The following is a 15,891-nucleotide window of genomic DNA, read 5'->3' as shown; positions in this document are numbered from 1 at the left end:
CCTACAACTGAGGCTGCCTCCCGTCAGCTCAGGCCCTCAGTTGTGACAGTAAGCACTGACCTAATGAATCCAGCCGGAGACCAGGATCAAGCGGCCAGGCCGATGCAAGAACTGGCAGCCCGACTAGAACATCAGGAGGCTGCACAGGGCCACATCATCCGCTGTCTCCAGGATCTCTCTACTCGGCTGGATGGGATTCAGACAACTCTCCGTGGATCAGGCGCATCTGGTGCGTCAACCACAGTGACTCCAGTTATAACCCCACCCACCTTACCCATTTCTGCTCCACGTCTTCATCTTCCAACGCCAGCAAAATTTGACGGATCTCCAAGATTCTGCAGGGGATTTCTCAACCAGTGTGAGATTCAGTTTGAGCTACAACCTGGCAATTTTCCCAGTGACCGTACAAAAATTGCCTACATTATCTCTCTTCTCAGTGGCTCCGCCCTTGACTGGGCATCACCGTTATGGGAGAGGTCCGACACCCTGCTATCTTCTTACACTGCATTCGTGTCAACATTCAGGCGCATCTTCGACGAGCCAGGCCGGGTAACCTCAGCTTCATCCGAGATTCTCCGTTTACGCCATGGGTCACGTACTGTAGGACAATATCTGATACAGTTCCAGATCCTGGCATCCGAACTGGCATGGAACGACGAGGCCCTGTATGCTGCATTCTGGCATGGCTTATCTGAGCTTATTAAAGATGAGTTAGCTACCAGAGACTTACCTTCTAAGTTAGATGAGCTAATCTCACTCTGCACGAAAGTTGATTTACGTTTCAGAGAGAGAGCAACTGAGCGTGGAAGATCATCTGCTCCAAAATCTTCTGCTCCTCCTCCTCGTCAACTGTCACCATCTAAAGATGAGCCCATGCAAATTGGCCGTTCCCGTTTAACTCCTGCTGAGCGCCGAAGACGCCTCTCTGAGTCTCTTTGTCTTTACTGTGCAGCTCCGTCTCACACCATCAATGCCTGTCCCGAACGTCCGGGAAAACTCCAAACCCTAGCTCGCCCAGGAGAGGGCCGGCTAGGAGTAATGATCTCCTCTCCATCTCCTCATGATTGTAATCTCCCAGTCTCGCTTCAAGTTGCTCAACGTTATCGGAACGTCATTGCCCTCCTTGATTCCGGAGCAGCTGGGAACTTTATTACTGAAGCCTATGTTAAACGGTGGTCCCTACCCACCGAGAGACTTCCTTCCTCCTTTTCCTTAACTGCCGTGGATGGCAGTAAAATTTTTGATACTGTTATTGCTCTAAGGACTCTACCAGTTCGTCTGAGAGTGGGAGTTCTTCATTCCGAACTTATTTCACTTTTAGTGATTCCAAGAGCCACACATCCTGTGGTCCTGGGCCTTCCATGGCTCCGTCTTCACAATCCTACAATTGATTGGACGACCACGCAAATCCTGGCATGGGGTTCCTCCTGTGCAGAGACATGTTTGTTTAAAGTATTGCCTGTCTGTTCTTCCTCCCCCAGGTCATCTGATGTTCCACCTCCTCCATATCAAGATTTCACGGATGTGTTCAGTAAAGCTTCTGCTGATATCCTTCCTCCTCATAGAGAATGGGACTGCCCGATTGATCTCGTTCCAGGGAAGGTTCCACCTCGAGGCCGAACTTATCCGTTGTCTCTGCCTGAGACGCATTCTATGGAGGAATACATTAAAGAGAACCTAGCAAAGGGGTTCATTCGACCTTCTTCTTCCCCAGCCGGCGCAGGCTTCTTTTTTGTAAAAAAGAAAGATGGTGGTCTGTGGCCGTGCATCGACTACAGAGGTTTGAACGACATTACCATCAAGAACCGTTATCCTTTACCCCCGATTACTGAGCTCTTTGACAGAGTTAGCGGAGCTACCATCTTTACAAAGCTGGACTTGCGAGGTGCATACAATCTCATCCGGATCCGTGAGGGTGACGAGTGGAAGACCGCCTTTAACACCCGTGACGGACATTATGAGTACCTCGTCATGCCCTTCGGATTGAGCAATGCTCCAGCTGTCTTCCAGCATTTTGTCAATGAGATCTTCAGAGACATTCTATACCGTCATGTCGTGGTCTATCTAGACGATATCCTCATTTTTGCCAACGATTTAGAGGAACATCGTTTTTGGGTTAAAGAGGTTCTGTCCCGTCTCCGTGTCAATCATCTCTATTGCAAATTAGAAAAATGCGTCTTTGAAGTCAAGTCCATTCCGTTTCTAGGGTACATTGTGTCCGGTTCCGGACTAGAGATGGATCCTGAGAAACTACAAGCAATTCAGAATTGGCCGGTACCCTTAACCCTCAAAGGGGTCCAGAGGTTCTTAGGGTTCGCCAATTATTACCGAAAGTTTATACGAGACTTTTCCACCATTGTGGCGCCTATTACTGCTTTCACCAAGAAGGGTGCTAACCCGTCCAAGTGGTCTGAAGAAGCCATGCAAGCTTTTCATCTTTTAAAACAGAGGTTCATCTCTGCGCCTGTCCTGAAACAGCCTGACATCGACTCTCCTTTCATCCTAGAGGTGGATGCCTCCTCCGTTGGAGTAGGAGCGGTGTTATCTCAGAGGGCTAAAGATGGCCATTTACATCCTTGCAGTTTCTTCTCCCGGAAGTTCTCCCCAGCTGAGCGCAACTATGCCATTGGCGACCAGGAGTTGCTAGCCATCAAGCTCGCTCTAGAAGAGTGGAGGTATCTGTTGGAGGGAGCTTCTCATTTAATCACCATACTTACAGACCACAAGAACCTTTTATACCTGAAGGGCGCACAATGTCTCAACCCTCGTCAGGCCAGATGGGCACTTTTCTTTTCCAGGTTCGACTTTAAACTCCAGTTCTGTCCGGGCTCTCAGAATCGCAAGGCCAATGCCCTTTCCCGCTCATGGGAGCAAGAAAATGAGTCAGAGTCTTCAGACAAGCATCCTATTATAAATCCGTTGGCATTCTCCACGGTAGGGATGGACTCTACACCCCCATCAGGGAAAAGTTTTGTGAAGCCGATGCTAAGGAAGAAGCTCATGCATTGGGCCCATGCTTCCCGTTTTGCCGGACATACAGGTATCCAAAAAACTCTGGAGTTTATCTCTAGGTCCTATTGGTGGCCAACTCTGAAAAAAGACGTCTTGGAGTTTATTGCATCTTGCCCAAAGTGTGCCCAACATATAGTATCCCGCCAGTCGCCTGCGGGGCAACTGGTTCCACTATCCGTTCCCCGTCGACCATGGACCCACTTGTCGATGGATTTCATTACAGACTTACCCATGTGCAACAAGTTCAATACCATCTGGGTGGTAGTTGACCGGTTCACCAAGATGGCACACTTTATTCCTCTCACCGGTCTTCCGTCAGCTTCCAAGTTGGCTCAAGTATTCATACAAGAGATCTTCCGACTCCACGGTCTTCCTGAAGAAATTATCTCAGATCGAGGAGTTCAATTCACAGCCAAATTCTGGCGAAGTTTATGTCAAGTCCTCCAAGTCAAGCTAAAGTTTTCCACGGCTTACCATCCTCAGACCAATGGTCAAACCGAGAGGGTGAATCAGGACTTGGAGGCCTTCCTCCGCATCTATGTGTCCTCCTCTCAAGATGACTGGGTTCAATTACTTCCCTGGGCCGAGTTCTGTCATAACAACCAGTATCATTCTTCATCTTCTTCAACACCATTCTTCACCAACTTTGGATTCCACCCTAAAGTCCCTGAGTTCCAACCGCTTCCAGCAACTTCTGTTCCCGCAGTGGATATCACCTTGCATCAGTTTGCCAATATCTGGAAGAGCGTACGATCAGCTCTGCTCAAGGCATCGTTCAGGTACAAGAAGTTTGCGGATAAGAAGCGTCGAGCAGTTCCTGCTCTCAAGGTGGGTGATCGGGTATGGTTATCCACGAAGAATTTGAGGTTAAGAGTTCCCAGTATGAAGTTTGCACCTCGCTATATCGGTCCTTTCAAGATTGAACAAGTCATCAATCCTGTTGCTTACAGACTCCAGTTGCCTCCCTTCTTAAAAATACCCAGGACATTCCATGTTTCCCTGTTGAAACCGCTGATCTTGAATCGGTTTCATTCCTCACTTCCTCCAACTCCGAAAGTCCAAACTCAACGAGGCGTTGAGTATGAAGTGGCCAAGATCCTGGACTCACGTCACCGTTACGGTCAACTACAATATCTTATTGACTGGAAGGGTTACGGCCCTGAGGAACGTTCATGGACCAATGCTTCTGATGTCCATGCTCCTGCCTTGGTCCGGAGATTCCATTCCAAGTTTCCTCAAAAGCCAAAGAAGTGTCCTGGGGCCACTCCTAAAGGGGGGGGTGCTGTCACGATCCGGGTATCTGGACGCCATTTCTTACCCATCAGATGCCTCCTAAGGCTGGCTCAGCGCTCCAGGACCGGATCCCATCTGTTATCCTAATGTTCACATTCCTGCATCCTCTCCTGTCTCTCTGAGACGCTGTCACAGTAACGCCTTATTACATCTGGCATGGCGTCTCCCGCGGCCTCCGCCGCCGTCCCTGAGCTTCTGCATGCAGAGTGTCAGAGTGGCGATTACGTCAGCCGCGGCCTCCGCTGTGTCCGCGTGGTTGGATGTGCACTTGTCAGCCTGGCGTCTCCTGTCTCTAGTGGCCGGCGCCACCATTACTGTTTTCATTACCACATGGATTACAAACCAAACTTCCCTCCAAGTGTCTGCATGGGCGCAGCCATCTTTGATTCTGTCAGCTGATCATTTCCTCCAATCTGTTGTCAGTATTGTTAATCTGCATAATTGCCTAGCCAATCCCTTCCTTGCTGCAGGTATAAATACACTGTGCCTGAGCAAGGAAGGCGTCAGTGCTTTGGTTGTCAAACCTAGTTCCTGTTTGTCTCTCTCCTGTGATTGTCTTCCAGGTTCCAGCTCCTGTCTCAAGACTTCCACCATAGAGACCCGCACCAGCATTCCACCTGCGGTGTAGCCTGACTCTCCAATCCATTGTGGATTCATCTGTTTCCAGCTACAGCATTTCCTGCTTCCAGCTCAGCTTCCAGCAGAGTACAGCTTCCCTTAAAGGGCCGGTGTCCTTTCTACACTTTACCACTCTCCACCGGTATTATTATTTCTCCGCTCTCAAGTTCTACATTTCAGTTCATATTTCATCGCTCCCAAGTTCATCTATTATTTAACTGGTTCCAGCCAGTATCCACTCCGTGCTAACAGTCTGGTTCCAGCCAGTATCCACAGCAGCTGTTTTACCTTCAGCAACCCAGCTTTTCCTGGAACATCAGCTGGCACAATCCTGGGTTATCTCCATTGCTACAGTCGGGCCTGGTAAGGACTTTCCATCTAGAAGATCATAAGAACTATCTCACACTACCAGTGCCCTGTGGCTCCTGCCATCCTGTAGTACCCAGGAACTGTATTTATTATTTGCTGACTTTTACGGTTTCTTTTACTGCTGCTGTGTTGCGGAGTTGTCATAATAAACATCATTGACTTTCATCCAAGTTGTCGTGGTCACGCCTTCGGGCAGTTATTATTCATGTTACTTACATGTCCAGGGGTCTGATACAACCTCCCACGTTTCGGTACATCTCAGCCCCTACAACTGAGGCTGCCTCCCGTCAGCTCAGGCCCTCAGTTGTGACATCCCCCACACAATGCTCTGATTATAGTCTGATTTCATTACTAAATTTAGACCTTAACATTTATGCAAGCATTTTAACCAATTGTTTAGTCCCCCTTCATACTCATCTGGTCCACCCAGATCAGGTGGATTTCATTCTGGGTCATCAGGCATTTGACAGTACAAAGAGAGCCATACACTTACTTCATTCTATCCATAGGCAGAAACTACCATTACTGATTCTGGCACTGGATGCTGACAAAGTATTTGACAGTATTTTTGGTCCTTTGCTTCTGGGGTACTCTAGAAGATGAGGTTTTCTGGTAAGTTTTTAGATGGTGTCTCAGCATTGTATCGATATCTCTACTACTACAGTTTTTGTAAAGCGTCTCACCTCTTCCTCTTTCAGAATTTCCAACGCTACCAGGCAAGAATGCCCCTCCCTCTTTTCATGGAACCAGTGGCAGTGAGGATTTGAAGCAATACAGACATTACTGGTGTGAATGTTGTTTCTTCTGAGCATTAAATTGTGTTATATGCAGACAATATAACTAGGTTTAGGCACACCTGGGGAGGGTTAAGGTTAGGCAGAGGGGAGGGTTAGGTTTAGACTGTGGGAAGGGGGGGTTAGGTTTAGGAAAGACTAGGAAGGGTTAGGGTTAGGCTGCGGGGGGTGGGGGGTTGGGTTTAGGCAGCAGTAAGGGAGGTTTATGGTTAGAAGGTAAGGGGGTGAGGGGTAGAATGATTCCTGACTCCTGTTAGGATTCTAAACAGCATGATGCTACATTTGATATTCTGACCACCGGCATTTCAGCCCGAACTCATTCCAGGCTAATTTCCCATTTTAGATCAAATTACGTCGGACTTGAATTCTTGGTCTATCCATTTAATTTCATGCATACTCCCTCGGCTCTTCTATCTTTTCCATAACCTTACGATACTTATTCGACCCCATGTCTTTTAATTTTTATGGTTCCAGACTTCATACTTTTTCTGGGAGAATAAACACCTCCAGGTCCAGTTGAAGTTACTGCAACATCCAACTAGAGATGTGCACCGGAAATTTTTCGGGTTTTGTGTTTTGGTTTTGGATTCGGTTCCGCGGGCGTGTTTTAGATTCGGACGCATTTTGGCAAAACCTCCCTGAAAATTTTTTGTCGGATTCGGGTGTTTAAAAACAAACAAACTCAAAAACAGCTTAAATCATAGAATTTGGGGGTAATTTTGATCCCATAGTATTATTAACCTCAATAACCATAATTTCCACTCATTTCCAGTCTATTCTGAACACCTCACAATATTATTTTTAGTTCTAAAATTTGCACCGAGGTCGCTGGATGACTAAGCTAAGCGACCCAAGTGGCCGGCACAAACACCTGGCCCATCTAGGAGTGGCACTGCAGTGTCAGACAGGATGGCACTTAACAAAAATTGGCCCCAAACAGCACATGATGCAAAGAAAAGAGAAAAAGAGGTGCACTGTGGTCGCTGGATGGCTAAACTAAGCGACACAAACACCTCAATATCACAGGAATTATTCGTTCTAATCATTGGTATTATAGGTCCAAATCACTGGAAGAAAATGACAAAATCACTGGAATTATTCGTTCTAATCAATGGTATTATTGGTCCAAATCTCTGGAAGAAAATTACAAAATCACTGGAATTATTTGTTCTAATCAATGGTATTATTGGTCCAAATCACTGGAAGAAAATTACAAAATCACTGGAATTATTTGGCAAGATCACTGTAATTAATAATTATAAATCACTGATATTAATTGGTAAAATCTCGCTATCGCCTGCCTAGTGAAGTGGAATCTAGATGGGATTTTGTACCGGGGACACAATAACTTCTTCAATTGCCTAAATCCCACTGCACTAATGGCGGAAAACGGGCACACGTCTAACAGCGCACTGATTATACTGAGAACTGATTATACTGATCACTGAAGATACTACGGAGAACTGACACTGAGCAGCGAGAACAGCACTGGACTATTGTACTGTAGTATACTGGTCACCAGGGCCGGTGCAAGGGTGTTCGGTGCCTCCCTGCAAACTATAAATTTGCGCCCTCTCTCCCATACTTAATAAAGGGACAGTGCGCACCGAAGTCACACGCCGCAAGAAGTGGGTGGGGTGTGGCCACACAATAGTACCAATTAAAATTACTCCATAAAGTAGCACAATCTTGTTCACATTACACCGCACACTGGGGGTCATTCCGACCTGTTCGCACGCATCGGTTCTTCGCTGCAGTGCAAACGGGTCGGAACTGCGCATGCGCGCCGGACGCATTGCGCACGCTCAGCGTTGCCTGGCGACGGCTGTCACAAGGAAGCGACGTCGCCAGCGAGAAATGTGATTGCATAGGCGATTGCAAGAAGACGGACAGGCAGGAGGCGTTCTGGGGCGGATACTCACCGTTTTCAAGGCGTGGTGAGTCCAACGCAGGCGGATCCAGGCGTTTGGGGGGCGGATGTCTGACGTCACAGCCGGGAACATCATCGCTAGATCCGTCGCACTGGGGAGTAGCTGCAGGTCTGGTCTTGTTTTGCTTTAAACTTTTTTTTAGCATAGCAGGGCTGCACAAGCGATCGCAGCCCTTCTATGCTAAAATGGTTGTTTCTAAATCGGAGTGGGAGAAGGGACCTTCAGACATCACTAGGGGAGGAGACACGTCACCAGGGGGAGGAGCTACGGCCGAACAGGGTACCCGAAAAGTACGCTAGCTCCGCTCCGCTCACCACCTGATTACTATAGGTAATAGTTGGTGGCGTGGATAGTAGAGGACCTATCCCGCTGGCCTAGCTCCTCCCCCTTGTGTCGTGCCTCCTCCCCCTGTCATAAAAGGTCCCTTAGGCCACTTGAATCTCGCATACACTCCCCCATAGATATGAGATAGAAAGATGGATAGATCGACAGAAACATAGATAAATAGATAGATAATAGGCAGACACATAGATAGATAGACAATCACACATAAAAAGAAAACTCACTTTAGTTCCTCTGTACTGGTCCCAGGCAGTCTCTTTTGTTTCTGAGTCCTGTGATGAGATGGCTCCGTCCATACAGATGGGAGCACCTAGTGGCTCCTGGCAGAACTGCAGTCAGCAGTGACTGCAGCTCTCTGCTCCCGAAGCTGTCCTTTGCTGGTCCCGCCCCCACACCTCCCCTTACTAGCGTCACAGCGCTGACACAGGAGGGGAGGATGAGACATCAGTGGCGGGGCAGGAGTGGGGGGGGGACAGAAGATCCGCGATCCAGGCTGCGCTGCTTGTACAGTGGTAGGCGCTGCGGCAGCCGACAACAACAGTGCAGTGAAGGGATGCAGAGCAGTTAGAGCGCCTCTCCTGCCTGGCGCCTACCTGCACTGCATCCCTTCGCTGAGCGGGTTCCGCCGGCACTGCTGGTCACCACAATGCAGCAATGACACTGAGCACAGATATTAAGCACTGATCAGGATACTAGAAGTGACACAGAGCTGCAAGATACAGCAATGGCTTACTGTACTGTACTACTATAATATACTGGTGGTCACCACAATGCAGCACACTGAGCACAGATATTACCAGGTGTATCTCACACATTGCTCAGTACAGATTACAGGATGTATAATCACCAGGTGTGTAACACACGTCGCACAGTACAGTATACAGGGTGTATATATCCCAGGTGTATCTCACACATCGCTCAGTACAGTATACAGGGTGTATAATTAATTACCAGGTGTATCACACACATCGCACAGTACAGTATATAGGGTGTATAATCCCCAGGTGTATCTCGCACATCACACAGTACAGTATACAGGGTGTATAATCACCTGGTGTATTACAAATGTTGCACAGTACAGTATAAAGGGTGTATAATCACCAGGTGTATCACACGCCGCACAGTATAGTATACCTACTATGCAGCAGATATTGAGCACTGATCAGGATACTAGAACTGAGTCTGACACAGAGCTTCAAGATACAGCAATGGCCTACTGTACTGTACTATATGTATACTGCTGGTCACCAAAATGCTGCACTGTCCTACTATATACTGCTCACAATAATGCAGCACAGATATGGATAGTATACTTGACACAGAGCTGCAAGATACAGCAATGGCCTACTGTACTGTACTACTATAATTATATACTGGTGCTCCCCACAATGCAGCACACTGAGCACAGATATTTGCAGCACACTGAGCACAGATATGAAGCGTTTTCAGGCAGAGAACGTAGATATTTTCAGCACACTGAGCACAGATATATGCCACACACTGAGCACAGATATTTGCAGCACACTGAGCACAGATACGGAGCTTTTCAGGGAGAGAACACAGCCACATCCTCTCTGTTCAATCTCCAATGCACGAGTGAAAATGGCGGCGATGCGCGGCTCTTTATATAGAATACGAATCTCGCAAGAATCCGACAGCGGGATGATGACGTTCTGGCACGTTCGGGTTAACCGAGCAAGGTGGGAAGATCTGAGGCTGCCTCGGAACCGTGTAAAATAGGTGAAGTTCGGGGGGGTTTGGATCTCAACGAACCGAACCCGCTCCTCTCTACATCCTACACATAGCGGTGGGTTGGGTATTCCTGACTTTAAAAGGCGTTATCTAGCTGCACAATTTGCACATTGTTTACCATGGTGTAATTCTGGTGATCAGAAGGTCTGGGTTGCTAGTGAGGCTGACAAACTGGTCGCTCTATGGTTTCCTCTTTCCTCTTGCTCCCAAGGCCTCATCATCGTGGGAATGCTGTTCCTCACCCGATAGTTTTCCGCTTGTTTTCTGTTTGGGATTAGGCTAATAGAAGATTTGGTTTGGCCCTTAGCCCTTCTCCTATTATGCCCATTCTTCACAACCCTGATTCCCTCTGGGTAAAAACAAATTTGTCAGGATTCACTTGGAATTTTTACTGTATGAACATACTCACAGGAAACAAATTATGTTTAAGGTGCAAAACCATATTTATTTTATATCATATTTATTTCATATAGGGTAATGCAGTATTCAGAAGGCATATAAGAACAGGTATCAAAGCCCAGTCAGAACTATGGGTATACGTAATAATGTCAAGATACAATAGTACTGCTAGCAAAGTATTACTAGGAACTTGGTGTAGCAGAATGCATAGGTGAAAGCAGGTGATTGGGGTTTCAGAACTAGAACGCAGCAGAGAGGTGCAGGTGATCTGGAAGACACTGGTAGTACTCAAGGAATATAACTAGACACACACACACTGGTTGGCAATGTCCAAATAGAACTGGCAAGTGAAAGGTTTAGGCATTTAAAGTAATAGGTAACACGTCCAGGAAGTTGTAGGCAGTAATGACAATGAAATAGGGGATCATTCCGAGTGGATCGTAGCTGTGCTAAATTTAGCTCAGCTACGATCATGTTCCCAGACATACGGGGGGACGCCCAGCACAGGGTTAGTCCGCCCCGCATGTCTGGCCGCCCACTCCCCCGCACAAGTACAAAAGCATCGCCCAGCGGCGATGCTTTTGTTCTTGTGGAGTAGCTCCCGGCCAGCGCAGCTTCTGCGGCTGGCCGGGAGTTGATCGTCGCTGCTCCTTGTTGCAGCAGCTGCGTGTTATCTTGATAAAGGTCACATGACCGAAAAACGCGTTGATACTGCCATCAGGAGTGTGAGTAGCCAACATCTATTTTTATCTGGAAAATGTTTTATTTTTGTTTTTCTATATATGGACAGTTGTTTTTCTGGCTGTGGACCTTTTAATTGTTTTGTTCAAATAAATAATTTGTTTCTTATGGAATAAATGGTGGATACATACTGTTTTGGAGGATATAAATTGAAGAAGGGGGCATTCCACTGACCATTTGAAAAGATACCTTGATAGGAGCAGCATTTCACTACAGAGTGTGAGTCGGGGTACGAGATATATGTGGAAACAAACTACACATGTTAAAGATACCATGATATGCTTGATTCTTTCACTGTTCCTGTGAGTGTTGTGGTACGCATTCCCCTATGACCAGCTTTTCTTCTGGGCACTTATTTCCGGTTTGAATGCATTTTTTTTCGACATAAGAACACCTAAAGATACCTTGATGTGTATATATCACTTCCTATTAGTGTGAGTGGGGTACGCTTCAGTTTGAGCAACACCATTAAGTTCACCCTTTGATTTTAGAACCTACTACACATTTTTCTTTTCCTGTTCCATTTTCTCTCTCTTCCTGAGCGACTATATTAAATGGTTGAAGATTCATTGGATGAGAATAACTGGGCCTCTAAAGATACCTTTATGAGAATCATCGCACAGTTTACAGTGTGAGTCCTGGTACGCCATATGAATTGATTTAAAGATACCTAGATGTGTTTATAATCAGCATTTCCTGTGTGAGTTTTGGGGTACGCATCCCAGTTGACTCCCTCTATTTGGACAAATTTGTCTCTTTCTTCTTCACATCTCGCGGTGAATCCTTTATACAAAGGAAAGTGGTTAAGGATATACTTTTTGAGCACTTATTATTTTCTTCAAATCAACTTACCAGAATATACTGCACAAAAATTTTATTTTTTATTTTTTTATATTTACACTGAGCACATAAGCTTTCCGAGTGGAGAAAGGAACACTGAATCACTATCTTCGAAAGATACCTTTATAAGAGTTATCCCACGTCATACATTGTGAGTTCGGGTACGCAGTGCATTATACCCCAAAGATACCTAGATGTGTTTACAGTCTGCACTTATTGTGTGAGTTTTGGGGTACGTTCCCAATTGGACTATCCTTTACTCAAACATGTTTTTCAAGTTGTTACACTATGTGGTGAAGTTAACACGAGTTTAAAGGAAAAAGAGGACAAAAGATACCTTTAAGCCATTTGTTTATAAGAGTCTTGGTACGCAGAAGCTTTGATCTCACTATAGAGACAATTTACACAGAGACTATTTGCAAATAAGAAGGAACTACACATTGGTGGTTGTTTTTGTTTTTCATATTTTTTCGGAGCTTACGGATCAGAGATTTTCTACTAGAAGAAGTGCGAGGAGGAAGATCTACATCCAAAGAAAGAAATTAAGGGACATATTTCTGTGTGCTGCGCCGAGTGTGTAGAGAAGGGCTTGAACTTTGTAAATGGTATTTCTTGTTTTAAATGTGGTGACATTTATCTAAGCCTTTTAACACCTTGGCTGCATTGCGCCTATTTTAGTCCGCTCTCCAAATCCAATCGAGTTTGTACAAAAGCATTGCCCAGCGGCGATGCTTTTGTACTTGTGGAGTAGCTCCCGGCCAGCGCAGCTTCTGCGGCTGTCCGGGAGTTGATCGTCGCTACTCCTGGTTGCAGCAGCTGCGTGTGATGTCACGCAGCCACTGTGGCTGACCCCCGCACGGTACGGCCACCCCTGTGTTGGCCGGACCGCACCCCCATAATGGCGGCCAAACACCGCCATGCCGCCCTCTCCCGCCCAGCGACCGCCTCTGCCTGTCAATCAGGCAGAGGCGTTTGCTAGGGAACGACAGCCTTCGGCCATCCGGCATGCGCTGGCACACTGCGGCGCCGTCGCATGCACAGTTCCGACCCGATCGCTGCGCTGCAATAAACTGCAGTGAGCGATAGGGTCGGAATAACTCCCATAGTTCTGAACAATGGTGGAGGAATAATGAACAGAATTTAGGATGAGAAGAACAATGCTGATTGAAGTATCTGAAGATGGAATCCAGAAAGTTACTTGCAGTATGCAGTGATTACTAGTAGCAAGGAAAAGTCCAGGCAAACTTGTAAGAAGACAAATAAACAATCAAAGTCCCAAACAGCAAATATATGCAGTTTTTTGCAGGATGCTGAAAGTAGAGATGAGCAGTTCGGATTTAAGAAATCTGAACCACTCCGAACTTCCGGGATCTGAGGCAGTCAAGATGGGGCTCAGATCTACCCTGGCTGCCTCGAATTATGACTAGAGACGAAACCCTGAGATCCTGTTGTCAGATCTCGCAGTTTCGGTTCGGGCACCAATTTCAAAAGTCCCACTGAAGTCAATGGGCTGACCTCTGATTGGCTGAGAGAGCCATCTGTCATGGCTCTCAGCCAATCAGCGTGTCCACATAGACTTTAATGGTACAAGATGGTGGCATGCACCGCTTTAATGACACCGCCGCCCACACTGCCAACATCGCCTCCCTCGCTGCTGACACCCCCACATCCCCACACTGAGGACATTGCTAGCACTCCTGCACTGCGGACACCACCAGCACCCCTGCACTGCTGACTCAGCCTGAACCCTGACACTGCTGACACACCCCAGCTTTGAGTACACAGCCGACACTCCTGCGCTGCCGACACCACCAGCATGTCTGACACCACCGGCAACCCTGCACTGAGGACACTACCAGCACTGCCTCCACCCCTGCAGTGAGGACACCCGTGGCACCCCCACACTGCCAACACAGCCAGCAGTACCAACTTTGCCAGCAACTCTGCACCAAAGACACTGCCGATAACCCTGCACTGAGGACACCACCATCACAGCTGACAACGCCAGCACCCCAGCAGTGCGGACACTGCTGGCAACCCTACACTGTAGACTCTGCCAGCATCCTTGCACTGCCAACACTCCCGCACTGAGGACACCACCGGCATCCCCTGTCACAGTAAGTGCACTTTTGGTGTATCCACCCTGTACTCTATCCTGCATTGTATCAGACCCACACTGTATCCCGCACTATATCCATCCCATACTGTATCCAACCCACATTGTATCCTGCATTGTATCATACCCACACTGTATCCAACCAGCAAGTATCCCACACTGTATCCAACCAGAAATGTATCCAGCACTGTATCCAACCTGAACTGTATCCAGCACTGTGGGCAATTGCACATCTACAATATGTTACTCTGACATGTGGGGGGACACCCAGCACATGACAAGTCACCCCACATGCTGGGCCTCACCACCCTTTCCCCACACACACACATACACACACATGCGAAAGCAGAGCACGTCGGCAATGCTTTTGCATGTTTAGGGTGGCTACACGCCATGTTTCATGGTTGCAGTGACTTCACAGGGCTTAAGCATGCGAATGCAATCATACCTGCGTTCCATGCTGAATTAGGCCCTGTATCCAGCCAACAATGTATCCAGTAGTGTATCCAACCCATACTGTATCCTGCACTGTATCCAACCTGCACTGTATCCCACACTGTATCCAACCAGTAATATATCCTGCACTGTATCTGACCTGCACTGTCTCCACCCCACACAGTATCCCGCACTGTATCCAACCTGCACTGTATCCTGCACTGTATCCAACCTGCACTGTATCCAACCAGTAATATATCCTGCACTGTATCTGACCTGCACTGTCTCCACCCCACACAGTATCCCGCACTGTATCCAACCTGCACTGTATCCAATCTATACTGTATCCTGCACTGTATCCAACCTGCACTGTATCCCGCACTGTATCCAACCAGTAATATATCCTGCACTGTATCTGACCTGCACTGTCTCCACCCCACACAGTATCCCGCACTGTATCCAACCTGCACTGTATCCAATCTATACTGTATCCTGCACTGTATCCAACCTGCACTGTATCCAATCTATACTGTATCCTGCACTGTATCCAACCTGCACTGTATCCAACCAGTAATATATCCTGCACTGTATCTGACCTGCACTGTCTCCACCCCACACAGTATCCCGCACTGTATCCAACCTGCACTGTATCCAATCTATACTGTATCCTGCACTGTATCCAACCTGCACTGTATCCAACCAGTAATATATCCTGCACTGTATCTGACCTGCACTGTCTCCACCCCACACAGTATCCCGCACTGTATCCAACCTGCACTGTATCCCGCACTGTATACAACCCACACTGTATACCGCAGTTTAGTCAGCCAATCTTTGGCCAATGTTGGTGAAAACAATATTGTGAACTATGAGGTGGCCAAAATTGAGTGGAAATGAATGTTATTGAGTTTAATAATACTGTAAGACCAAACAAAATGCCCAAATTAAGTGATTTTAGCTTTTTTTGTCAATTTAAAAAAAAAATCCAAATCCAAAGCCAGTCATGGCAGTTTGGCAAATCCAAAGCCAGACGATGAATCAGAGCCAAATCCAGATCCAGCAAACATGGCCTGGCACATATCCCTAGATGAAAGTGATTACTAATGCCAAAGTAAAGTCCAGACAAACTGATATAGACTCATACCTCCCAACATGACCCTCTCCAGGAGGGAGAAAATGTTCTGCTCCTGGACTTCCCTCTTAATTTATGATTGCCATCACCTGTAGTGAGACACCTTTCTTACCCATT

This window comes from Pseudophryne corroboree, chromosome 2 (assembly GCF_028390025.1).
Source record: "Pseudophryne corroboree isolate aPseCor3 chromosome 2, aPseCor3.hap2, whole genome shotgun sequence".
Lineage (NCBI taxonomy): Eukaryota > Metazoa > Chordata > Amphibia > Anura > Myobatrachidae > Pseudophryne > Pseudophryne corroboree.
The sequence above is the reverse complement of the archived record's forward strand: the minus strand, read 5'-3'. Positions refer to the sequence as shown.